Source organism: Podarcis filfolensis, assembly GCF_964270895.1.
Source record: "Podarcis filfolensis genome assembly, chromosome: 9".
NCBI lineage: Eukaryota > Metazoa > Chordata > Lepidosauria > Squamata > Lacertidae > Podarcis > Podarcis filfolensis.
Window position 1 is genome coordinate 9,579,379 of NC_139610.1, and position 26,568 is coordinate 9,605,946.

A 26,568-nucleotide genomic window follows, 5' to 3' on the forward strand; every position below is an offset into this window, starting at 1 on the left:
CATTAAGAACACTGGAGATGTTCATGTTTCCCCCCATGAAAATGCTAAAAGAACTTGCAATTTGGACATGAAACCCTGACAAAACCCATGTTAAGGATGTTTTAAGAAGCATGATATGAGAATGGGGAGATAGCTCAGTCAGTAGAGCATGCAAATCTTAAACTTTGACCTGAACCCCCAAAAAGGGGGATAGATCACTGCCAGTCTTTAACTCTGAGTAGACTGCAGTCTCTTGGGAGTTGGCCACCCCTGCCCTATAAGACCTAAGGTGAGAAAGTGTTTATTTAAATTATTAGTCTCCTTCTCTACCGCCCCCTCCTCCTACCTGTGATTTGGTTATTCATTATATTGTACCTTTCCTCCAGAGAGCCAATGAGCAGTCTTCTATCCAAAGAACTGTCCAATCCAGATCTGCTTAGAGACGAAGTCCCACCTTCCCAATCACTTCCTTTCACCACAAACACAGGTCTTTTCCATTAGTGTTGTTCACACAACCAGCTAGGAATCCCTGAGTGTTGAGGAATCAGGTGGTTAAAAAATGAAGCCATGTGAAAAAGTCTGTAGTTGGTCTTCCTTATAAGACCTATTAGTTTAGCAGCTGATTGGCAGATAAGCGAAAACTTTTTCTTTTTCTTTCTTTACAGTCTAGGGACATTAAAGCCATGGCTGTCTCAAATTTCACTGGTGGATACAGGGTGAATATTTCCAGGAAATCAGAAATCAGCACAGAAACATTTCTCCTCTATTTTGTAATGGGAACGGATGGGAGTGGGGGTTGGGAGTATTGTAAGGAGAGAAACGTTGCATTTCTGAAAGCGTTAAGCACAGTTGTAACGATCCATAAGCAAAGATCAGACACCACAGAAAGGTTCTATAATTACTGCTGGGAAAACATAGCAACTCTTGCCATTTTTACTGTTATTATTCGCAATGCTATTAGGAGTTGGATTATTACGAAATCGTGGCTGGCACAGATGGCTGCTCTGCTTTGAGGTCTGCTTTAGCCTGGTTTTTTTTAATCTGCATTTTTTTCCCCTCTAGATGTTATAGGGTTTGGGGCAATTTTTGGCTTCTCTTATTTGCTTGATAATTGTTTCCTTTTTTGAAAAAAAAAAGTTTTTACTTAATTAGTAGGAATATGCTTATGTTGATAGCATGCTTCTTTCATTCTACTCCCTGCCCCCAACTTTCAGCAAATGGGTTCCATAATGCAATTTTACCTTCTGTTGTCTGGAATTGGCTCAGGGTGCCTGTTTCTATGGCTGTGGCAGCTGGAATATTGGCGTTGACTACAATTGCCAGGCCAGCTCTGTTATGAGGCAGGGTGGGGCAGACCTCCTCAGGTGGCAGACTCTGGGGTGCCGTTCCAGAGCAGCAAATTGTCAATTATTGAGTTTATTGTTATATTCTTACCAGCATGGGAAAGTGCCATTTTGATTTTCTGCCTCAGGCAACCACAATATCTTTGATTGTCTCTTTTGTGACCAAACTTCCTCTCCAGTGAAAGTTCAAGGCCAATTTGAGGTTTCTACTTTTGAGGGAAGAAAGAGATTTGATCGCTCCGGCAACATTTGATCAATGTAGCAACCGCGTTTGTGTCTGCATGGAGGTGCTTCACGTTCCTTTTCACAAACTGTAGAAAACATTGCTGCGGGTTGTTGGCCAAGCTGCGCTCTGGGTTTTACTTGCTTCCCACGACAGCAATGGATATCTGTCTGAAAATCCAGGGAGTTTCATTCCTGGGCTTGAACTTAGGGAGATTGTGCTGAATATAAAACTTTCTTCCACCCCTGACCCAACAACCTGGAAGACCAGAATTCATGTGATATCTTAGAATCATAGAATCATAGAGTTGGAAGAGACCACAAGGGCCATCGAGTCCAACCCCCTGCCAAGCAGGAAACACCATCAGAGCACTCCTGACATATGGTTGCCAAGCCTCTGCTTAAAGACCTCCAAAGAAGGAGACTCCACCACACTCCTTGGCAGCAAATTCCACTGTCGAACAGCTCTTACTGTCAGGAAGTTCTTCCTAATGTTTAGCTGGAATCTTCTTTCTTGTAGTTTGGATCCATTGCTCCGTGTCCGCTTCTCTGGAGCAGCAGAAAACAACCTTTCTCCCTCCTCTATGTGACATCCTTTTATATATTTGAACATGGCTATCATATCACCCCTTAACCTCCTCTTCTCCAGGCTAAACATGCCCAGCTCCCTTAGCCGTTCCTCATAAGGCATTGTTTCCAGGCCTTTGACCATTTTGGTTGCCCTCCTCTGGACACGTTCCAGTTTGTCAATGTCCTTCTTGAACTGTGGTGCCCAGAACTGGACACAGTACTCCAGGTGAGGTCTGACCTGGAGTCAGGCACGTCCAACAGGTAGATTGTGATCTACTGGTAGATCATTGAAAGTCTGTGGTAGATCAATGGCTCCCCTCCAAGAAGCCCTGCACCCAAAAATTGGGGCTTTCTTCCTCCCTAAAAAAAGACCGGAACCCCCAAAACAGGGTTTTCCTTCCTGAAAAAAGTTCAACAACTTTGATCTGAACCCCCAAAAAGGGATAGATCACTGCCAGTTTTTAACTCTGTGAGTAGATGGCAGTCTCTTGGGAGTTGGCCACCCTTGTCTTAGGTGGTAAAGAGCAAGCACTGAGCAAAATACAAGGGATGGTGACCCAGAGACAATAGGCAAGGTCTCTATCACCATCTGGGCAAGATCAACAGGTAAAACACGAATGATAAGAGTCAATGCTGCATCAATTCCCAGTGTGTCCCAAGAGGAAATTGCAAAAATGTTAACCAGGAAGGAGGAACTGGAGGAAGTTCTCCCATTGTTCCTCCCAGCCCCAGCATTCAGTTGGATTTGGATGACCTTTTTCCTTCCATGCATATGCCTCATGTAATGCTCCATAATATAGGCATTACAACTCAACCATATGCTTTTCTAAAAAGTACAGATTTGGCCACCCCGTTCCAAATATGGCTGCTTATTTTGTCTCTCTGCCAAACCCCAACCAGATGTATAATAATAATAATAATAATAATAATAATAATAATAATAATAATTTATTTCTACCCTGCCCATCTGGCTGGGTTTCCCCAGCCACTCTGGGTGGCTTCCAACCGAATATTAAAAACAAATCAGCATCTGACATTAAAAACTTCCCTAAACAACAACAACAACATCATTATCCTTTAGAGTGCTGTGGAGCAGGATGGGACAGCATTGCTTACCTGGTTTCCCAATGTGGAGGTCACCATCGGTTACAGAAGGAAAGAGAAGGTGGTGGGGGATTGGAATGGTGTGGGTGTTAAGTTGTGGGCGAACATATCAGACGACACAGCGATTCTTCCAAAGCAGCTCTTTATTTGTAAGCTGGAACAGAACTGAACTGAGGAGCTCAGTCAGCCTGCTTATATAGAGCTCCAGAACAATGTAACTGTTGCAACTTTCTAAACCTATCCAATCACTTTCGATCCTTCATTTGCATACGAACTATCCAATCACTGAACGTCACTTTCGATCCTTCATTTGCATAACTATCTACAGTATCCCCCTGCTGGCCCAGGGTGAGACTTCAGTACATAACAGTGGGTGTATTTTTGAGAGGGTTGGATTGGCTCTACTCGCCCCCCCACCAGCTGCTTCTGCTGTTATATAGGGAAGGACATCTCTGTGGCTCTTTTGAAATGTTCTACCTGCCCTGCCAAAGGTTTTGAACAGGCAAAATGCTTGTATGTTGCAGCATTCCTTGCAATGAAATGGGGCGCTTCGCAGCTATGACTCTTTGACTGTGAGCACCCAGTATCTGAAGGTATCTGAAGAAGTGTGCATGCACACGAAAGCTTATACCAAGAACAAACTTAGTTGGTCTCTAAGGTGCTACTGTCGGACTTGCGTTCAACCGAGCTCCTCCTCCGGTCGAGTCCTCCGACGTGATTAACGACCTGAGCCTTTGATGAGGCTCCAGGCACGTTCCCCATTACGCAGAGTATCCAGCATGCAGGGAAGGACGAGAAATTTGAGCTACATTGCAAAGAGTTTTATTTCTAACTACGCAGACAGAAAAGAAACATCCTCTCTCTGTGAGAGCAGAGAGGCAACTGGAACAAAGGAACAGGAAACCAGTAACAACAACATCCATCTCCCATCTCCTGTGAGACTTCCAACAGTTTGGAATCCCTGGAATGTAAACAGTCTTGTGACTCCAAGCACTGCACCAGTGGCACAAACAGAAACCTAACAGCTACTGGAATATTTTTTATATATATATTGACTGCGTCAGACCAAGACCTACCTGAATCTAGCACCTAGTGCTGTCACAGCTGCCTCTGCACAATGTCTAATATGAGGCCCTAATTCAGAGACAAGCAATGGCCAGAAATGAATATCCCTTGAAGATATGCTGTGTGTGTGTGTTTTAAAGCACCAATTCAGATTTCAGAATTAGGTATTTACATTAATATTAATGAAATCAGCCCATGCTAGTCCTTTGCAAACGTTAAACGTGACAATTTAATCCTCAACAGGAGATGGCAACCCCAATAAAGGCAAATTCCATGTTCGGGATCATTAGAAAGGGGATTAAAAATAAAACTGTCAATGTCCTAATGTCTTTACACAAATCTGATGGCTGTATATTACCTCCAGTATCACAGGCAGTATGTCTCACTGAATATCCTCTGATGGGCAATGTGAGTGGGCGAGTGCAATTATGCTCATGGTCTGCTTGCAAACTTACCTTAGGCATTTGATTGGCCACTGTGGGGAGACTAGAAGGGAAGGCTACAGTGGCCTTTGGTCGAACGCAGCAGGGCATTTCTTAGTTCTTCAAACTGCTCAGACAGCTGCACTCTCCCGAGAGAAGCCTCCTTTTGGGAACATGTCAAGAGCAGTAACTTCATGCTGTCCTACTTAAGTTCTGCTGTGGTGCAGAGCCGCTCCAGAACTCAGGGAAGGATGGGCTCAGAAGTGGGTGTTCTGGTTGGATTCTTTGTATTTAATATATTTCTAGGCCATGTTTCATTCAAATGAATCCCAAAGGGGCTTACAAACAATAAATAATGATAATATGATAGAACGTAATAGAATATCACAAATACAGCATAAATCATATTGAATAATTAACAAACTGCCAGTGAAACAATTACAGTCTATAAAACAATGTTAACAAAGCTTGTTATTACCCAGCAGTTAATGATGAGCACATTGTCCATTAGTTCTTCTTGCATTTCGCATTATCTTATGGCGTGTTTCTATATCCTTTACTTGCTCATGAGCTTCTTATTTCTTATTAAAGCCAGTGCAGAAAGAGTCCTTATTCAAAACTATCAAGTGCCTAGCCAGTGCTATGCTGAAATCCCTATTGCTTGTGCAATAAAGACTGGTGGACTGACCAAGGGCAGATTAGAGTGAGGGCACTACAATCAGCTAATGGAACCTGATTAGTTTTGCCTCAACCGAATCTTTATTGTCTTGTGGAAAACCAAAATTGGGCCTTTTCACTGGTGGCACCAGTGCTGTGGAATACACCCCCCCCCCAAGAAAATATGAGAGGCCCCATAAGTGTTGACATTCTGCCAGCTCCTGGAGACACAACTGTGGCAAGCGATCTTATGAACTGAACATCTGGTTTTATTGTTTTAACTGTTTGTTTTTTTTTAAAAAAAAAACCAAAACAAATTTGCTTTGAATTTTAATTGTTTGTCCCATTGTACATTTCACTTAAGGAAGTTTTAATGCCCCAATGGAATTGCTATTGCGTGTTTAATGATGTATTGATTAAATAGTTGCATGTCAAGGTCCCCAAGCCACCCCCCAAATAACTCACATCACACACATTCTTTTTGTTTAAGGTTTTTGGCATAATTTTGGCCACAACTTTATTGAAATACATAAGCGTGAGTGGTTGTTTAGGCATTGGTTAAGACTATCTGTCCCCCCGCCTGGGGACAGAACTGACTTCCGGGCACCATCGAAAGCCAGTAAGGGAAAACAATATTGGGGAGAAATGGAGCTGAGTCACAGGCCCTCACCTCTCCCCACATGCTCCCCAGGGTTTGCTGGCCCTAGCCCCTTTCCAGGGATTCGGATGAAAAGATGGCAAGCCCCTGGATTCCTTTAACGGAATTCCCTTTCTGCAGCAACCATGGAGGGGCAGGCCCAGCCTATCCTAACCCCTCCACCAACAAATTTATAACCAATGCCTAACCGCAACCTTACAAGTTGTGACGATTTGCTACGCAGTAGGCAAAAACCAAATGGCTCCAGCCAATCAGCCAAATGGACAAAATTCCTACCAGGCCCCTGCCCCAACGGCAGATGACCCCATGACAGGCATAGCAAGGTCAACGCAAAAAAACCCTTAATTTAAGGCAGGTGGGCGGGTGATCCGTTGCACGCAGCAAAGAAAAAGCTCCAGGCTGCGTGCAGAGTGTTTAAAACCTTTTACCCCTCCCACCCAAATTGCAACATAACTTTTACCGCAGCAACCCAGCCATCCAATCATTGCCCTAGGCCCTCTTTAGGAACCCTTCCTGGCAACAGAGGGGTGGCTCGGCAGACCCCACTACAACACATGCTCTCCATGAGGGAGAACACGCTTTGTAAACCACCGAGAAGCTGTTTTGGCATGGAAGTGGTACACTCATAATAATAGTCAGACTCCATCAATTCCAGCACCGTCCCACATTGCCAGTTGCAATTCTGGCACAGGGGCTGGGCTGGGTCAAAGAATGACTTTGCTGGGCCCGTACCCCCCCCCCCAAGCAAAGGCACTTAATGGCACACCTGTACCCTTAGCCTTCGTATTGCTTCCTTTTTGCCTGCTTTTCCTAAATCAATGAGAAATTACAACAGGGAGGAGAAGAAACTGCTGGTGCCACTCATCTTTGGGTCATTGGGACAGGAGTTTTGTTGGTTGTTGTTGGCATCTGCTTGTCTCAAGAGACAATGGAGTGTGATTCAGCAGTGCCTTCCTCAGTAAGTTTCCATCCTCGCTACAACAGGTCCAGGCAAGGGTGCCAACTGGAATGAAAGCGATCACAAGACTTGGTACACACACATCATTTGAATGGCAACGCCCATCAACTGGGGGAGCTGATCCCTTAATATATTTTATTGGGGGCCCCTCAGAGTTGGCTCCTATGGGTCGAGGAGGTCCTTGCCAGTAAACTGCCTGCTGGAGTGGGGGACCTTAGTAGATAGGTAGATAGATTGTTAGCTGATCCAGTAGTGTGCAAGAGAAAGGAATATGTGGCTTTGACGGTGCACTAACATTCTGTTATCTAGCCACAAAGATCCAAAATGAAAGATTAAAACCACCTGCAGTAGTTTTTTTCCTGTAGCATTCTAAGTCCAAGGTTGGTTTCTTCAGGAGTAAAAGCTTACTCCAAGCTGGTACTGGCTTTAATAATCTGTGAACAATGACTTTTTCTTCATCAGCTTAACTTTAATTCAGCTGATAAGCGACTTTGGGTAAATCTGGCTGACGGTCGATTCTGGATCCATAGTCTTAATACAGGCCACCACCCTGAAACAAGGCTGGATTGAAGGACCAACACAGTCAGGTATCTACTAAGGTTGCCTAACATCAATTTACAAATGGCTGACATTGAATCTGCTCCCCTGAGGAATAGCCCCACTGATCCTCTGCGACCAGGTCCGGTCAGGCTGGCTGGCAGCAGTCCTGAACACCCTTCAGAAACTGGGTTTTGCCCCTCAAGCCCTTCTAAGTCTGGGGTTGGGCCAGGCAAATGCTACGGTCAGGCAAAGAATCATAGACACCGAGAGACAACAGAACTGCTCAAGGTGCCCCGACTATAAAATTGGAGAAATCGAGAGAGATACAGCCACACCGGCAGCATATCTCTTCTTTCTCGTATCCAAAAATACTAGAAGGGCCTTTACACTCACCAGCAGCTCAGCTCTGCCCTTGCCGGTCCTGGAAGGAGCCTTTAAAAAAACTCCCATATGCTCAGAGACTTTGTGCCTGTTCATTGGGAGATATAGGAAGCCCAGAGCACTTGTTCTTTAGATGTCCCTTTTATGAAGAGGCACGTAGTAAGACCATTGATCCCCTACTAGTGAGGCTCACTGACCACCCGGAAAAGCAAAAATTTGATCTTTTCCTGTTAGGCAAAGATTAGAAGATAACCCAGATGGTCGCCAGATTCTGTGTATAGATCTGTAGGCTCAGACCATCCCCCGACTCAAACTAGTTCGTGAAGAAAATCCCCAAACTCAGTTCCATGGGTGACTGGGTCATATCTATGCAGTAGCTTATCTTAAAGTTTTAAGTGTCTATATGCTTATCGCATTTATAAATTTTAAATTTATTGTTGTACATTGTTTTAACTGTACCCCCAAGTGTGTTTTATAAGCTGGTCTCCGACCGTAATAACACCAACAGATTTACACTCTTCGGTACGAAAAATAAGTGATTGGTGTTTCAATTGACTGCTGTGCTGTTGTATTTGTCATTTAAAGGAGGAAGACTCAATGCAAAGCACACACACACACACACCCTTTGCAGTTTGAGAGAAGTTTGGATCTGGCTGTGTACCTCAGAAGCTGAGGCCCATCTCTAATTACAATAGACGAATCATTGGGATAATTTCTTCCGCTTTATCTCTGCAATTCACTGGAGCAGTTAATTTCCCCAAAAGCTGGCACATCCTTTCTCATTAGAAATTCTTCTTTGGCCTTTTGAATATAAGTTCCTTATTTTTTATTTTTTATAATAATAATAAAAAAAGTTTAGCTGATAAGGGATTATGTGACTGGTACCTAAGATAACATGAGATGTTTAACAGAAACTTGGCTTTCACCACTGAATAATTTGCCATTTCATGAAAGCAGCCCTTGCTGATTTTGTTCCTTATTTCCATTGCTGCCGCCAAAATTCCAAGGCATAGCTGCATAAGAAGAATGTCATTTATTGCCTTACTTGAATCTGGTAAAAATTGCTTCTCTGTATCGGACAATGTTGGTATATTGTTACGTTTTTTGTTTTTGTTTTTAAGAAATACAGTGGTACCTCGGGTTACATACGCCTCAGGTTACACACTCTGCTAACCCAGAAATAGTGCTTCAGGTTAAGAACTTTGCTTCAGGATAAGAACAGAAATCGTGCTCTGGCGGCGCGGCGGCAGCAGGAGGCCCCATTAGCTAAAGTGGTGCTTCAGGTTAAGAACAGTTTCAGGCTAAGGACGGACCTCTGGAACGAATTAAGTATTTAACCTGAGGTACCACTGTAGTCCCAATTGTGATATATGGTGCGCCATATTCCAAAAATTCCTTCCTGCTTTTGGTCTTTGACATCACATCTCAAATGCAATGAGAGCAGCCTCACCTTCACCCTAGTGCAAGCTAAGGAAACTGTTGTAGCAGCTGTGTTAGAGGGGTTTGTTAGAACAAAGAATAAAAGATGGATAGCTATGCCCAGTTTACCTGGTCAGAGACATGGTTATAGCTGTTGGAGTAAAAACCTCTGTTTGCACCACAGCACTTCAATCCTGGACATGGTTGGGATCTACGTAGTACATTTTTAAGTATCTACTGAGAGGCGGTGTCAGATCAGGACTAGGGAGACCCAGGTTCAAATCTCAGCTCAGCATTGAAGCTCATTGAGTGTCCAGCCTACCTCACCAGGTTCTTGTGAGGATTAAATGGGGGTGGAGAGAATCATATACACCTGCCTTGACCTGCTGAAAGGTTGTCTCTGCAACAGGATTCTCAGTTGTGCTTCAGAAGTTTACTGTCATTGTGCAACTGACCAAGAGAGTCACACGGCCCCAAGGGCAGTGTCAAATGCATGGTTCCACAGCCCCACCGTACGCATGTTTCCTCTTTGCTCCAAAATAGGACTTGGGTCATTTTACAACTACTTCCAAAGGTCCTGATGGTTAAACCCCTCACTCTTCTTGTTTCCAATTCTTTCCAGTGCCTTTTCTGTAACAGCAAAATTCCTTAACAGTTGTGTGCTCAGGTTTACCTCCCCTATCTCTTTCTGCATTCTCACACAAGACTATTTTACTAAAAAATTAAAATAAATGCATATTATTTTCTTATTATTCTTTATTGTGCTTGTTAGTTGCTTTTCTCACAGAGCGACACAAAGCAGGTTACGCTAAAACCAATAGAAAGCACAGCTGTAGAAATAAAATGTTGGACTTAACAGAACCTGCCCCACTAAAAGAGGCCACAATACCATCCTTCAAACTAAGGCCCAAAGTCTTGGGTAAAGAGAAGAGTTTTTGCCTTTCTTAAACTGATATTGTTGCAGGAAGAAGAAGAGTTTGGATCTGCTATCCTGCTTTATCACTACCCGAAGGAGTCTCAAAGCGGCTAACAATCTCCTTTCCCTTCCTCCCCCACAACAAACACTCTGTGAGGTGAGTGGGGCTGAGAGACTTCAGAGAAGTGTGACTAGCCCAAGGTCACCCAGCAGCTGCATGCGGAGGAGCAGGGACACGAACCTGGTTCACCAGATTATGAGTCCACTGCTCTTAACCACTACACCACACTGGCTCTCTCACCCTAGATCCAATCCATACACAGTGTTATTTCATGTCCTTTCCCACACCCTTTGCCTTCAAGGAACTTGGCTCACCATTTAAGTGAACTGGAAAGTCCTCACAGATTCTTACTCGATCTTCATTACTGGTCTCCTGGAATACCAGATGTTCCATAAGGTCATGGTTGTGGGCCCAGGCGCAGTGAACTCACCGTAGATGGGGTTGGGGGTAGATACAATAAGCACAGGACAAATGTATTGGGATTAAGCAGGCCACAACTTTATTGATTACGGATATCAGTAGGTTTGGGCACAGGCATTGGGTGTGTATCCTGCATCTGGGAAGTCTGCGTTTTCAGGGTTCTCAAGCACAAGGAGAGTTTTGAAGCGTTTGCAACCAAATGAACTTAAAATCCCTCTTCATGCCAACCACACAAAGAATATTCTGCAGCTCTAGCAGTGTCATGAAAGAGCTTGAATGTGGGCCCTTGACACTATACATGAGAGCCAGTGTGGTGTATTGGTTAAGAGCAGTGGACTCGTAATCTGGTGGACCGGGTTCAATTCCCCGCTTCTCCACATGCAGCTGCTTGGGCCAGTCACACTTCTCTGAAGTCTCTCAGCCCCACTCACCTCACAGAGTGTTTATTGTGGTGGAGGAAGGGAAAGGAGATTGTTAGCCGCTTTGAGACTCCTTAGGGTAGTGTTAAAGTGGGATGTCAAATCCAAACTCCTCCTCCTCCGCCTCCTCCTCCTCCTCCTCCTCTTCTTCATATGATCAGGCAGATCCCTGAACGCAGCTGTAAAATCAGAGTACTATACACAAAATAAAATTAATAAAAAAGCAATTACTTTTTCACCATTCTGGGCATCCCCCCACCCTGGTAAGTTTTGACATTCACCAGTAATTGACAGAAATGAGGGTAAACTTGAGTCATTTATAAAACGGCACCCATCATAAATCATTGCGTAACAAGGATGTTTTCAATATTTCTCCCTGTGTCATGGCATTTGGCATAGTTCTTTACCTGTAAATGAAGGGCATGGGGATAAAATTTGGTTAGCTGGGCCATGCAAAGTGCCCTCTTTGTCTACTAAACAATGGCAAACAGATAAATGTTTGTAACTTGCCAAAAGCACTTGCCTAGATGAGATTTAGTGTTCAGCAGTAAATAACAGTAAATTTCCCAATTGGCAAATGGAAAGAGTTAATATTCCCTGAGTTTCTAACATTTACTTTATAAGATATATCCAGATAAGGTGAATATATTTCAGTTCCACTCATTTCAATATGAGATATTTTAAGCAGATGCTTAACTCTCTTATCGATTCACTGGGACTTTAAACTTTTTATACACTTCCAAGTTTGAAGTACATAAAATGGCCAGATTTTTGTCCTATAGATACACACACACACACACACACTACAGTTCAAAGAATCTTTGCAGCTACTAAATCAAAATGTTGTTTTAAAATTACTGTTCTAAATGGAAAGACCCATTTTTGTTCAAGGCTTCTATGTCCTTTTAGCTTTTTCCCCCAACTCCTGCACTTGCTGTGAGGGGATTGCTGATTTCTTTGTCAGCAAGACCGATGATATTCAATCTTTGATTTCTGATTCATTTGCTTCTTCCTTCCCTTTGATGAACAGAAGGAATGGCAGGCTTTTCTACTCTCCTTTCAGAATAATTTCTCTCGCCTCTCACATGCTTAGTAGTGAGACCCACTTTATGCGAAAGACATTCTGCTCAGCTTACGGACTCTCTCTTCCTCTTCACTGCGCTCAGAACTGCACAAGTACTTCTAAGAGGGACATAAAAACCTCCGATTTCTGCTTTCCATGTTAAATTGTCAGCTCTTTCTTTCACTGTTCTGCTGCCGATTTCCCTCTCTTGTCCTCGTAGCCCCAGGCACTATGCAAAATGAATGGGAACTACCTGAATGAAAGTGGACTGAGAAGAGCCAGCTTGTACTGCAATGTACTGGCCCTGTCCATAGCTTCTAGCCTACAAAAGATGAAAATGGCTATAATGTTAATGTTAAACACTCACCACTGACAACCCACGAATGAACAACCTCTATAGCACCAGGTGTCATGTGTATTGAAATATCAGCTTGAATATGTACAATACTCTACCAGCCTAAGGGACGCGGGTGGCACTGTAGGTTAAACCTCAGAGCCTAGGACTTACCAGTCAGAAGGTTGGCAGTTCGAATCCCCGCGATGGGGTGAGCTCCCGTTGCTCGGTCCCTGCTCCTGCCAACTTAGCAGTTCGAAAGCACATCAAAGTGCAAGTAGATAAATAGGTACCGCTGCGGCGGGAAGGTAAACAGCGTTTCCGTGCACTGCTCTGGTTCGCCAGAAGCTGCTTAGTCATGCTGGCCATGTGACCCAGAAGCTGTACGCCGGCTCCCTCGGCCAATAAAGTGAGATGAGCGCCACAACCCCAGAGTTGGTCACGACTGGACCTAATGGTCAGGGGTCCCTTTACCTTTACCTACCAGCCTATATACAGTTGTACCTTGATTGACAAACGCCTTATGAGTCGAACGTTTTGGCTCCTGAACACTGCAAACCTAGAAGTGAGTGTTTGCGGACGTTCTTTGGAACCTGACCATCCGACGGGGTTTCCACGGCTTCCTGCAGCTAATCGGAAGCCGTACCTTGGTTTCTGAACGTTTTGGAAGTTGAATGAACTTCTGGAATGGATTCCATTCGACTTCTGAGGTACAACTGTAATTTTTTCAAGCAACAGAATTGGGCATCTTGCCATAGATCATTCAAGGGTGTGTGTTGGGAAGATGTGTCTCCACCAATATCAGAGTAAGGGGAGAGGGGAGTTTTTTTCCTCATCTCATGGGGTTCTCCAAATGTGTTGGTTAATTTTTCCACGGGGGGTGGGAATAACAGCATCCTTTCCATGGTTACACAGATTCTACTCACAAGAACGTCCAAGTAAGCTAAATGGCATTTACTCCCAGGAAAGTAGGTACAGAATAGCAGCCTTGCTCATTTTTAGATGGGGACTGGAGAGGAGCAACAACCTCTTGCCCAGCTACTCTGCCAGCTCATAGACAAGCTTGGTCTCCAAGATTTGCTAGGCTTCGGTTACTCCCGGTTGTGGGATGGCTAATACTCTCCCTCTACTCCAAGGCAAGCAAAATGCGAGGGAGATAGTGAAAGATACAGGAAATTGAATGCAGATTTCCAAAAAATAGCAAGGAGAGACAAGAAGGCCTTCTTAAACGAGCAATGCAAAGAAATAGAGGAAAACAACAGAATGGGAAGAACCAGAGATCTGTTCAAGAAAATTGGAGATATGAAAGGGACATTTCGTACAAAGATTACCATAATAAAGGACAAAAGTGGTAAGGACCTAACAGAAGCAGAAGACATCAAGAAGAGGTGGCAAGAATACACAGAGGAATTATACCAGAAAGATATGGATGGCTTGTACACCCCAGGTAGTGTGGTTGCTGACCTTGAGCCAGACATCCTGGAGAGTGAAGTCAAATGGGCCTTAGAAAGCACTGCAAATAGCAAGGCCAGTGGAAGTGATGGTATTCCAGCTGAACTACTTAAAATTTTAAAAGATGATGCTGTTAAGGTACTATACTCAGTATGTCAGCAAGTATGGAAAACTCAGCAGTGGCCAGAGGATTGGAGAAGATCAGTCTACATCCCAATTCCAAAGAAGGGCAGTGCCAAAGAATGCTCCAACTACCGCACAATTGCACTCATTTCACACGCTAGCAAGGTTATGCTTAAAATTCTACAAGGAAGGCTCAAGCAGTATATGGACTGAGAACTCCCAGAAGTGCAAGCTGGATTTAGAAGAGGCAGAGGAACCAGAGACCAAATTGCAAACATGCGCTGGATTATGGAGAAAGCCAGAGAGTTCCAGAAAGACATCTACTTCTGCTTCATTGACTATGCAAAAGCCTTTGACTGTGTCGACCACAGCAAACTATGGCAAGTTTAAAGAAATGGGAGTGCCTGATCACCTCATCTGTCTCCTGAGAAATCTCTATGTGGGACAAGAAGCTACAGTTAGAATTGGATATGGAACAACTGATTGGTTCCAAATTGGGAAAGGAGTACGGCAAGGCCAATCCCAAAGCTTTCCTAGGAAACTGTCAAAATAGGTGGCAGTGACAAGATTCTGAGATTCATCATTCTTTCTCCTTCATTTACTCTGATCCTTGGTTGCAACTATTTTCTCGGATTATAAGAGAGAACAAGCTAACATTCCTTAAAATAAAATGTGTGGAATTTCCTACATTTCTAGAATTCTAATTGAACAGTTATGCCAAACTGGTATCCCCTGCTATTTTCCAGCTCAACAAGTGTCATTGAGAACTTTGCTTCCTCTGAGTCTGGAGGCTTTGTTTAGCTTTCATGGCTATATGCCACTGATGGACCTGTCCTCTATGAATTGTCCAATTATTTGTAAAGCCATCTAAGCCAGTAGTCAGGGACGCGGGTGGCGCTGTGAGTTAAACCACAGAGCCTAGGACTTGCCGATCAGGGGTCAGGGGTCCCTTTACCTTTAGCTTTAAGCCTGTGGTCATCACCATATTTTATGACAGCAAACTGTGTACATTGGTCGTGCATTGAATGAAGTAGTACTCAACTCCTCGATCCCCTGCCAATCCGTCTCATAACTTGATACAATCTTATCATGTCCCTTCCATAGTTGCCTTTTTCTAAACCAGGCCTCCCCAACCTGCGGCCCTCCAGATGTTTTGGCCTACAACTCCCATGATCCCTAGCTAATAGGACCAGTGGTCAGGGATGATGGGAACTGTAGTCCAAAACATCTGGAAGGCCGAAGGTTGGGGAGGCCTGTTCTAAACTACAAGGCCCCATGCGCCTTTCATCTTCTGTAAGTTTCTTTAGCATTTTTATCGTCTGGAGTTCTCTTTTCTGCACCTATTCAAGCTCTACGATATCCTTTTGGGCATGGGGTGCCAAGAACTGTACTCCAAATGCAGATGCATCATAGTTTTTGATAAAAGCACATAAGCTAGCTAATTTTTAAAAAAACAAAAACATTTTACTTGTCAAAGCCCGGCATGTGATGGAGTCTTAGCTATTAAAAATGGGGAAGGAGGGAGGCGAAGCATATTATAATGGGCTCTCTGATCAGCTCCTTTATTCATTTCAAATTTCACACCAAAGTTGTTGTGTCAATTAAAGAGCACTGATTGCCTTTCCTTTTGGTCTCTTTTTTTGGGTCACTTTTACAGTTATTCATAGCTAATCACTTCGTTTTTAATTGGGTTCAGTGCTAAGGTTTTCTATTCTTTTAATTTAATCTAAAAATATATGAATAAATACGAGGACTAGGGAAGATTATCAAAGCTCACCTGATGAGCAAGCAGATTTTTTTTTTGGATAACAATGTGATGAGCTAAAGATACGAGCATTAGGCCTTGAAAAATGAAAACTCAATTATTTTTTGCGCTCTAATGGTATGAATTTACCACGCATAAGCCCAATGGATTGTGCGAGATTGGATATCAGGCTTGTCTCTTAGACCATTTAGATCATTTTTGGTCATGTTTTCTTTCCTTTTTTCTATGTTCTGTTTCAATGACTGTCCTATCACCACCACCTGTTTGGTGCGCAATGATGTGCAGCTTACTGCTATGTGCAAAGTTTTCTGGATCTGGAAGAATGGATATTGAAAACTGGTTGAGCCAAAGCAACTCAGGTTGTTATTGTGTTTTCAAACATTTTCAGTATTTTAAATTAAAAACTTTTCCTCCTCCCCACCCCCAGCATTCCTTGTACAAATATTGACTTTATAAATATTGACACATTCATACGCATTGATGTCATTTGCCTTCACTGACATCACACATAACTGAATCTTATTGGCTACACGGTGTTGTGATATGATGCTACTCATTCGATGATCTCTAGTTGGGTGGGATCACCCTGTGTCTTATCCAGAAAGGGATGCAGGTGACACTGTGATCTCAACCACTGAGCCTCTTAGGCTTACTGATCGGAAGGTTGGTGGTTCGAATCCCCATGATGGGGGTGAGCTCCCGTTGCTCTGTCCCAGCTCCTGCCAACCTAGCAGTTCGAAAGCACACCGGTGCAAGGAGATAAATAGGTACCTCTGTGGCGGGAAGGTAAACGGTGTTTCTGTGCGCTCTGGCTTCTGTCACGGTGTTCCATTGCACCAGAAGCAGTTTAGTCATGCTGGCCACATGACCCAGAAAGCTGTCTGTGAACAAACGCCGGCTCCCTTGGTCTGAAAACGAGATGAGCACCGCAACCCCATAGTCACCTTTGACTGGACTTAACCGTCCGGGGTCCTTTACCTTTTTCTTTTTTTTTTACTTATCCAGGAAGGAGGAGGAAGCAATAACTGGGTATGTGCAGGGGGATGTTGCTGCAGAAGCAGTAGCTGAAGCAAACAAGGGTACAGAATTGGAATAAAAAAAGTGGGTATTCATAGAAATGGTTCTCCAAGGAGATTTCTACTCCGTCAAAACTGCTAATTTCACTCTGAAAACCAAAACAGGAATGCTTAGCATGGACAAGTAAAGATTCAATTTGCAAAAGTGCTGCCCTTTCTTTTCTTTTCTTTTCTTTTCTTTTCTTTTCTTGAAATCATTATTATTTGATTTTGCAAATGTAAATTAATTACAATACCAAATACATATCCATAAAAATCAGATTTCTCTGAATCTTGACACTTCCCTCCATCCCGTTCATGGGCCCTATTGTTAAAATTTCCAACTACATATTATTTCGTATCTATCCATATTGCCCATAGTATTTGTTACATTACAAGTGAGATTAAAATCCTGCTAATGTTTTCATCTGCTTACAGTCTCCTAAATAAATGACAAACTTTTCCCATTCTTTATTGAATTTCTTGTCTTCTTGGTCTCTGAGTTTTCTGGTCAGTTCTGCCAATTCAGCATAGTCTAACAGCTTATTTTGCCATTCCTCCCTTCTTTCTTCTTTCCATCTCTAAGCTAGTAGCATCTGTGCTGTTGTTGTCGTATACATAAATAGTCTTTTCTGTTCCTTTGGAATGTCGGTACCTATAATTCCTAATAGAAAGGCTTCTGGGTTGTTGTTTTTACAAAAGTTATTTTAAACATTTGTTTCAGTTCGTTATACACCATTTCCCAGAAAACCTTTATTACCTTACATGACCACCACATATGATAAAAGGTACCTTCTTTTTCTTTACATTTCCAACACATATTTGTACTTGTTTTATAAATTTTTGCTAATGTAAAGGTAAAGGACCCCTGACAGTTAAGTCCAGTCACGAACGACTCTGGGGTTGCAGCACTCATCTCACTTTAGTGGCTGAGGGAGCCGACGTTTGTCCGCAGTCTGTTTATCCGGGTCATGTGGCAAGCATGACTAAGCCGCTTCTGGTGAAACCAGAGCACCGTAGGGAAATGCCATTTACCTTCCCGCCAGAGTGGTACCTATTTATCTACTTGCACTTTGACATGCTTTAGAACTGCTAGGTTGGCAGGAGCTGGGACCGGGCAATGGGAGCTTACCCCATCACGAGGATTCGAACTGCCAACCTTACAACCGGCAAGACCAAGACTTAGTGGTTTACACCACAGCACCACCCGTGTCCCTTTTCTAATTTGTTGTTGTTGTTTAGCCGTTTAGTCATGTCCGACTCTTCGCTAATTTACTAGGAGTTAAATACCACCAGTATATCATTTTCATCTAATTTTCTTTCAGCATACAACATGCCGTGAATTTCAAATCCGTTTTCCATAACCTTTCCCAATCTGAAATCTGAATATTGTGCCCCAATTCCCTTGCCCAGTGTACCATTACAGATTTAACCTGTTTGTCTTTTGTATGCCATTCCAAGAGCAATCTGCTGCCCTTTTCTTTCACCCCCACCACTCCTATTATTTTGTGTAGCAACGGAAGACATGTTGCTGCTTGAGTCCTTTCTCCAAAACACAGAAATACTCCTCGCTGCTGCTTGCAGAGAAGGCAGGAAGTGGTGTGAAATAAGGAATTAACTCCCCCAAACTCCATAGTACTGTACCCCCTAACTTGAAGCCCGCTGGTACTGCCTAGTCATCAGGAACTGTAAACCTCCTGCCTTTCTCTGTAAAACTGGAAAAAGCTTCTTTCTTCTTCCTCTCTCCCTAAAAAGGCATGCACGTTGTGAGATATGTGTGCTCTGCTGTAGGGATGACAGCTTGCACATTTCAATGAAGGGGACAAATACGAACGTTGTATTTTGGATATGATGGAGAAGCAGAGGGAACAGGGAGCACAAGGGATTCACGCCTCATGTTCTTTTCTCCAAATGTCTGGGAGGGAGGAATGTATTGGGGTGGCTCACACACCTCAGTACAGAGATCTTCATTCCTCCCTTGGTGCAATATCGTTTTCTACCAAGAGGAACCTTGAATGCATGACCAGATTTCTTATGTTAAGAAAATGATTATACGTGCTGTACAAATCCCAGGCCATAAAGCAAGGAAGTATGGCTTTAAGTTCTCTAGGGATGTACACAGAGCAGACAGTCCATAAAAAACTTATGTGTATTCACACACTGTGCATGACCCCAAGCTTCATTGCTAGATGGTAGAAGCACCTTCTTTCAAAAGGCTCAGCAGTTCGCAACCCATCCATTAGCTTGCCTCTAAATCTTGTACATACAAATTAAGATTATACCCTGTCGACTTCCCTTGCATCAACACGGAATGTATAATTTGTTGTTTGTTAGGGGATTAGTACCACTTGGTTCACTTTGCGAAATATGGCTTCATTTCTCTTAAAAGCTAATGTTTTCATCGTAGAGTGATAATACCCCCAGTTCTCTAAAAAGATCACATTATTTGATTACTGGCAGGTACTAATAATGAGTAATTAAGGTCAAAGTGGGTCACATTTTCAATTCAACCAGGGAACTATGCTGCTTGGGACAATACAATTTTATCATGGGCAGCTGAACACCACACAAATGCAGTCCCTGTATTAATGTTTGGGGCACTAACTCCTTAAAACCTCAAATTCGGAAAGATCATGAGGACCCGCTTTCATGATCAGTGTTCATACTGAAACCTAGTGATCTTTTACCCTTCCACTTCATTCCAGGGTTTTGTTTTTTTACCTCCTTAGGACACCTGTATTGTAGTATGACTAATGCACTGCTCCACTCAAACTGATCCTGTTCCCTGAATGGGGATTATAGCGGCTACGAAAGGGCTGTAACTGATAGTACTCAGCAGTCAAAGACATGTTTTGCATGTATAAGGTCCCAGGTTTACTTCCTAGGTTAAAAAGTAGAGACATCACCTTGCCAACAAAGGTTCGTATAGTAAAAGCTATGGTTTTCCCAGTAGTGATGTATGGAAGTGAGAGCTGGACCATAAAGAAGGCTGATCGCCGAAGAATTTATGCTTTTGAATTATGGTGCTGGAGGAGACTCTTGAGAGTCCCATGGACTGCAAGAAGATCCAACATATCCATTCTGAAGGAAATCAGCCCTGAGTGCTCACTGGAAGGACAGATCCTGAAGCTGAGGCTCCAATACTTTGGCCACCTCATGAGAAGAGAAGACTCCCTGGAAAAGACTTGTTGGGAAAGATGGAGGGCACAAGGAGAAGGGGACGACAGAGGACGAGATGGTTGGATAGTGTTCTCGAAGCTACCAGCATAAGTTTGACCAAACTGCGGGAGGCTGTGGAAGACAGGAGTGCCTGGCGTGCTCTGGTCCATGGGGTCATGAAGAGCTGGACACGACTAAACGACTAAACAACAACAAGGCTGGATAGATCCCCTGTCTGGAACCCTGAAAGATCACTGCTTGGAAGTGTGCACCGGGGGGTGGGGAACCTGTGGGTGGACTACAACTCCCATATTCTAGACTGCAAAGGGATTCTACACCTGGGGAGCCACCAGCAAAGAAGCCTTTTGCCGCCCATTGTATCTCATCTGTCAGGGGCTATGAATCAATAGGACTTTCAACCATTTTCTGCCGGTGTTTTGGCTGTAAGCAGGAGTGCCAACTTGAATAAAATATTGGGCAGGCTCAGGTAAGCCCTGCCCCACGTGATCAATCACATGACACAGGGGGGAGATCATTGGATGGATGGATGTTTTAAATTGCTTTTAAAATATTTTTAGCTGTTCCTGCTTTTAGATGTTTTTCACTGCAACTGTTTTGAGAATGCTTTGTCTGTTTCAGAATGTTGTCGCTTTGTTTTTGCTTCATTTCCATTGGCTCCTTTGGGAAGAAAGTGGGATATAAATTTTATATATTTATATAATTTACATCCCACTTTCTGCCCAAAAGAGCCGATGGCAATGAACAGATACACAATTCAAAAACAAAGCAAAAACACCTATCTGTCTGTCTGTCTGTCTGTCTTTCTATCTGTTCAGTATTCTATGCTCACAAGAAGCTTGTTCTTCAGAATATTCCTACCACCCAAGGATTGCAAAAGATAAAACAAGTCAATAAACGATGTGCATGTAGTTCCATTTGTGTGTAAATTACCTGGCTGGGATTTGGGTCTTTTGTGTACTGAATCAAGAGCAAAGAACTATTACAGCCTCAAATGATCTTATGTCGTTTCATTACGTGAAATGGTAGAAAAATTGGATCTTTCAGCACTCCACTTAGAACTATTATGAATATCAATGAAAATTCTATTGGCAGTGCCCATGCAATTCCTACCAGAGTGCTCAGAAACCAAGCACTCAAGGCCTATTGCTTACTGCCGATGGAAAGGTTTCTTTAACGATCTTCTAGATCAGTGGCTGAAGAAATGACATAATGGCTTCTCCTCTATATTGGTTCAATGAAAGAGCAGATGACTCAGGAGATCATACACCATAGTCTATCAAGTCATGGAATATTTAAATGCACTTTACTTTGTAGATCAATGATCTGATAAACTGTAATGGAGTCATTACGATCCGATGCAGAAAAGCAAGCACTGCTCATTTACCAGACACTAACAGCAGAAGGAGTTCTTCAGGGATTTATTGAATCAGGCTCTCCTCAGAACACTTTTAACTAGCAGATCATCAGTTTGATGGTCTGGATTAGCCCAGAAGGATCTATATGGATCTACTGCAACAAGCAGTTTTAACTGTTTTTGTAAACTTCCCCCCACTTTTGTAAGCGTTTGACATATTATATAGATGAGGTAGCTAGAGATGGTCAATCCGCCAAACCATTTCCTAAAAACCACCGGTCACCACAAAACTGCAAGCAATCAAGGTGAGAGATACATTTCTGGCTAAACATCAGGTAAGAGCTGTTCAACAGTGGAACCGGCTCCCTCGGAAGGTGACTGGCTCTCCTTCACTGGAGGTTTTTAAGCAGAGGTTGGGTAGCCATCTGTCATGGATGCTTCAGCTGAGATTTCTGCATTGCAGGGAGTTGAACTAGATGAGCCTCCGTAAGTCCAGTGGTAACTCTGGTTACATACTTAATTTGTTCCGGAGGTCTGTTCTTAACCTGAAACTGTTCTTAACCTGAAGCACCACTTTAGCTAATGGGGCCTCCCGCTGCTGCTGTGCCACCGCCGCGCAATTTCTGTTCTCATCCTGAAGCAAAGTTCTTAACCCGAGGTACTATTTCTGGGTTAGCGGAGTCTGTAACCTGAAGGGTATGTAACCTGAAGCATATGTAACCCGAGGTACCATTGTAACAGCTGGGGAGAACATTGGGATAATTAGTGGAGGTGGGATCCTGATGCAAATTCAGAATAATCTATGACATACAGAGGGAGACAGATTAAAACTGCAGAGTTTTGAAAAATTAAAAAATAGAGTTCGAGACTGGCTCCATTATTACCAAATAATGGAGGCATATAATTTGGACAAAAAACTTGGCTTCCAGGTGGAAAAATCAAAATTGGAAACAGAATTGTTAGATCCCAAAGTTAAGAATTTGTCGAGAATGTATAACTTGCTGTTGAAATGGAACACCCAGGATGAAACGGTGAAATCTGCTATGATTAAATGGGCACAAGATGTTGGACATAACATTATGATGGCTGACTGGGAACAGTTATGGACCACAGGTATGAAGTTTACGGCATGTAATGCCTTAAGAGAGAACCTAATGAAAATGATCTACAGGTGGTACATGACACCAGTCAAGCTTGCAAAAATTTACCATTTGCCTGATAATAAATGTTGGAAATGTAATGAGACTGAAGGTACACTCTTTCACCTTTGGTGGACATGCCCAAGGATTAAGACTTTCTGGGAGATGATTTATAATGAAATGAAAAACGTATTTAAATATACCTTCCTGAAGAAACCAGAGGCCTTTCTCCTGGGCATGGTCGGCCAATTGGTGCTAAAGAAGGATAGAACTTTCTTTATGTATGCTACAACAGCAGCAAGAATACTTATCGCAAAGCATTGGAAGACACAAGATTTACCCACCCGGGAAGAATGGCAGATGAAGTTGATGGACTACATGGAACTGGCGGAAATGACTGGCAGAATCCGAGACCAGGGAGAAGAGTCGGTGGAAGAAGATTGGAAAAAAAATTAAAGTTTATTTACAGAAATACTGTAAAATTAATGAATGTTAGAAGGATGCTGGAATGAAGTTATATGGCTTTAGCAGAAACGTTATAAAGAATTAAGTAAAAATAGATTGTTAATGGGCCAAAGTGGAAAAATTAAGGTTAGATTGTGTTAAGATAAATTATAGAACAAAAATTGAGAAAGATGGAAAGGATTTGCTGAAATAGCTAACTGAACTAGAATACAAAAAAGGGAGGTGTGAGGAGGTCGATGAAACAAGTAAATGAAAGACAAAGATATGGAAATATTGGATGTGTTTTTAATCGTTTTTGCTTTTCCTTTTATTTTGCTGTATTGTTTTTTTTCCCTATGTATTGTAATGTATTGATTTGTTTTGTTTAACTTTTCCTTTCTTCTTCTTCTTCTTTCTGTAATCTTTAAACTTTTAATAAATATTATTTTAAAAAAACAAACAATAATCTATGACATACAGTACTTTTCAAGAACACATATGCTAGTATTGTATAGAAGCCAACTTGGAGTAGCATTATCAGTGGTTGATTTAAAAATACTGACTGCCTGACTGGAACCTAAGGGATTCTGTCATGGCAAACTATGTGTGGAACCTGTTGGGTCAAGAGAGGGGTGAAAGACAAAGAGTTGTAGGGTGGACCCAGGTGTGTCTGTGTTGAAAACATGTGGGCTGCTGTTGAAGCTTGCTGAACAGTGAAATAAGACCCCATGGGTAACCCTGAAGCATGTTATTCTAAGTTATCAACAGGACTTTTTTCCAGCAGGAACTCAGGGGAACTCAGTTCCGCCACTTCTCAGGTTGGGGCCATTGCCATTCTAAGAGAAGGAGCAAGGTGTTCATGGTGAGCTCCAGCACCTCTTTTTCCAGAAAAATAGCACTTATTACCAGTATTGTTAGTCCTATCTGACTGTTTGGTTTTATCACATGGCCAGGGGAGATGATAAAATGCAGACATTCTCCACAGGAGGGAAGAGACATGATCAAAGTGGGGCTCTAGCTGGACTAGACAAAAATCCAGCAATTAATCTACTGTCAATAAGTTACATTTTGCTAATATTATTGAACACTTTTATTCCTTTTCTTAGATGTTCCATCTGAAGAGGAACCTTCCAAATTAATACAAATTTTGATTTAGTGTTGGCTTTCTAGGAATGTAGAAGTCTGACTGAAAATTATTTAGTTGCTCTTAGAATTATTTCTTTTTATAAAAAAGTTTTTATTATTAAAATAATTCAGCATTAATACACACATATTGTGAATATGCAAGCATACAAACATACATTTCATACAATCCTTAAAAATGTTCAAACATACCTACACTCAATCCCACAGATAATTCCTTTTCCCATCACCATCCACCACCCCTCACCCCACCTTTGTGTTAGACTTCCAATCTACTCAATTGCAATTTCTTTCCACTTCTATTGCTTTCTTTCACACACCTTTAACCTAATTTCATGCTTCTTTTTCTATTACACATTGTTATCCATCTTATTTAGTATTTCAGTATTTAAAATGGAACTTGTTTATTCTAATAGGAGTTCTGATTTTTCAATATGGTTTTGCAAGTATCCTTTAATCTCTTAGAATTATTTCTATGTTCTTCCTGAGGTAGAACAATCTCCTTTGAGTTTTGTTTTCGACCAAATTTCATTGGAAACTCTGATCACTATTGGTGAACTGAAATAGCTCTGTTCTGCTCATAGCAAGTTTTAGATCAGTCTAAATTCATAGAGGAGATGTTTATCGATGACTGCTAGCCATGATGTGGTGGCAGAGAATAGCCATCATGGATAGCAGTCATCAATAAACTTCTCCTCTATGAATTTGTTTAATTCTCTTTTAAAGCAATTTGGGTTCATAGCCATCACTGTTTCCTGTGGGAGAAAATTCCATAGTTGGTTAAATTAATTGTTATACAACATCTAGATTTTATATGATTATATACCAACTAGCAGTGTAAATTTCTCATGAAACCTCTTTGGAATGCTGCTTTTATGTCAAAAAGCCATCTTTTCTAGTACAGCAGTTATTTATTTACTTCTAGACATATTAAAATAGGAGAAGGGCCAAAACTAATATCTTCTAAATTAACCATGTCAGTTTCCCCTCCCTAATCAATATTTTTCCAATTTAAACCCCTGATAAAGCATTGTTTTATAATGAAAACACAGGATGATTCTTTGAGAGAGCTGCCATAAAGGTTGGCAGGAAAGAAAAATTGCAATACATTTTCTAATAGATTCAGGTTTCTTGTTATTCCCATATCCCCCAAATCTGTCACATTAAGGTCTTCAAATTTAACAATATTGATAAAACAATTACCTGAAATATTTAGAAAACTCCACATGCATTATAATATCTTTATCGTAATAGGGTGAAATATAGCTATATCATTTAGATATTCAGAAGGTCAGAAGAACAAGTATGCAATTGGAGAGAGGGGAGGGCTTGCTCAGGGCCATGAGAAAGCAAGACGTGAACAGTTGTGGATATCTGATTTACTTCACAGAATTGCCATGGTATGTAGATCCTGTGCCTGCCTCACCTTAATAATCAAGTCCAGGACATCAAGGTAAAATGTCACCTTTTGCTTCTGCCCTGAGTTCCAGCCTCAGGGACTCTTATACATTTCTTCATAGGAAAGGAACCTCATCTTTCCTCTGGACCAAAACTGCCACTGAAGCAGTGGGTGATCTTATCTTTTGAAGCAACATCAGCGTTAAGTTCTCCTGCATCCCCAGGCCATGGACCATCCAGCCAGTGTTGCCATCTTTAAATGCTTGAAGGTTTGCTGGGGCAAAATTGTTCTCTGTGACTTGTAGGACCCAAACTGATGTATTCAATTTCAACATTGGAAAGAACTTCCTGGTTGTACAAGCAGTTTTACAGTGGAACACAGACTGCCTTGCGAGGTCGTGGCCCAGTCCTTTGTTAGAGATTTTTAAGCAAAGGCTTTGTGATCACCTAGTAAGGATGCTGTAGAAGTGGATTTCCTTCATCAACAGGGGACAAGAACTTGATAACCTTTGAGGTCCATTCTAACTACATGATTCTGCTGCTCTGTCCATGATTCTACCTCTGTTGGCCTTCTTCCAAGCTTCTTCCTCTTCTGGGATATCTAAGGCCATGCAGTGATTTCATGACTGAGCTACAATTTCAACTGGAGATTTCCTGCTCACGGTTCATTTCCTTAACCATTGATGTCAAGGTCTCAGAGGAGTAATTTCAAATGTAAGGTATGAAGCAAATAATCAAGGGAGTTCTGACATCATACTTAGCTCACTTCTTTCCTCAAGAATGAGGAAACCACCAAAGGTTAAGCCAGAAGCACACCCCTCCAAGGACCATGGGCAAAATTGTCCTTAAATTAACTAAGATTTGGATAATGATATGACAAAATGTCATGAAGAAGACATTGCAGGGTGAGAGAGAGAAATGATTCAACTGAAACATCTCTGCTTTTTCGGAAGACATATTTGTTAAAATGTGTTTTTGCTTTCC

General features: G+C 42.2%; 1 long non-coding RNA gene across 2 annotated transcripts in view; it reads left to right on the forward strand.

Moving 5' to 3' along the window:
* Nucleotides 1-328: 328 nt before the first annotated feature.
* The window catches only part of LOC310770352, a 516,476-nt gene continuing 490,236 nt past the window's right edge, over nucleotides 329-26,568 (forward strand). The window contains exons 1-3 of one of the 2 annotated variants that reach the window (XR_014552101.1): nucleotides 329-527; nucleotides 1,502-1,609; nucleotides 3,743-4,302. This is a non-coding gene — a long non-coding RNA (uncharacterized lncRNA). Of the gene's footprint in view, nucleotides 528-1,106; nucleotides 1,610-3,742; nucleotides 4,303-26,568 lie in introns of those variants that run through there. The other variant, XR_014552102.1, reaches the window with a different exon arrangement.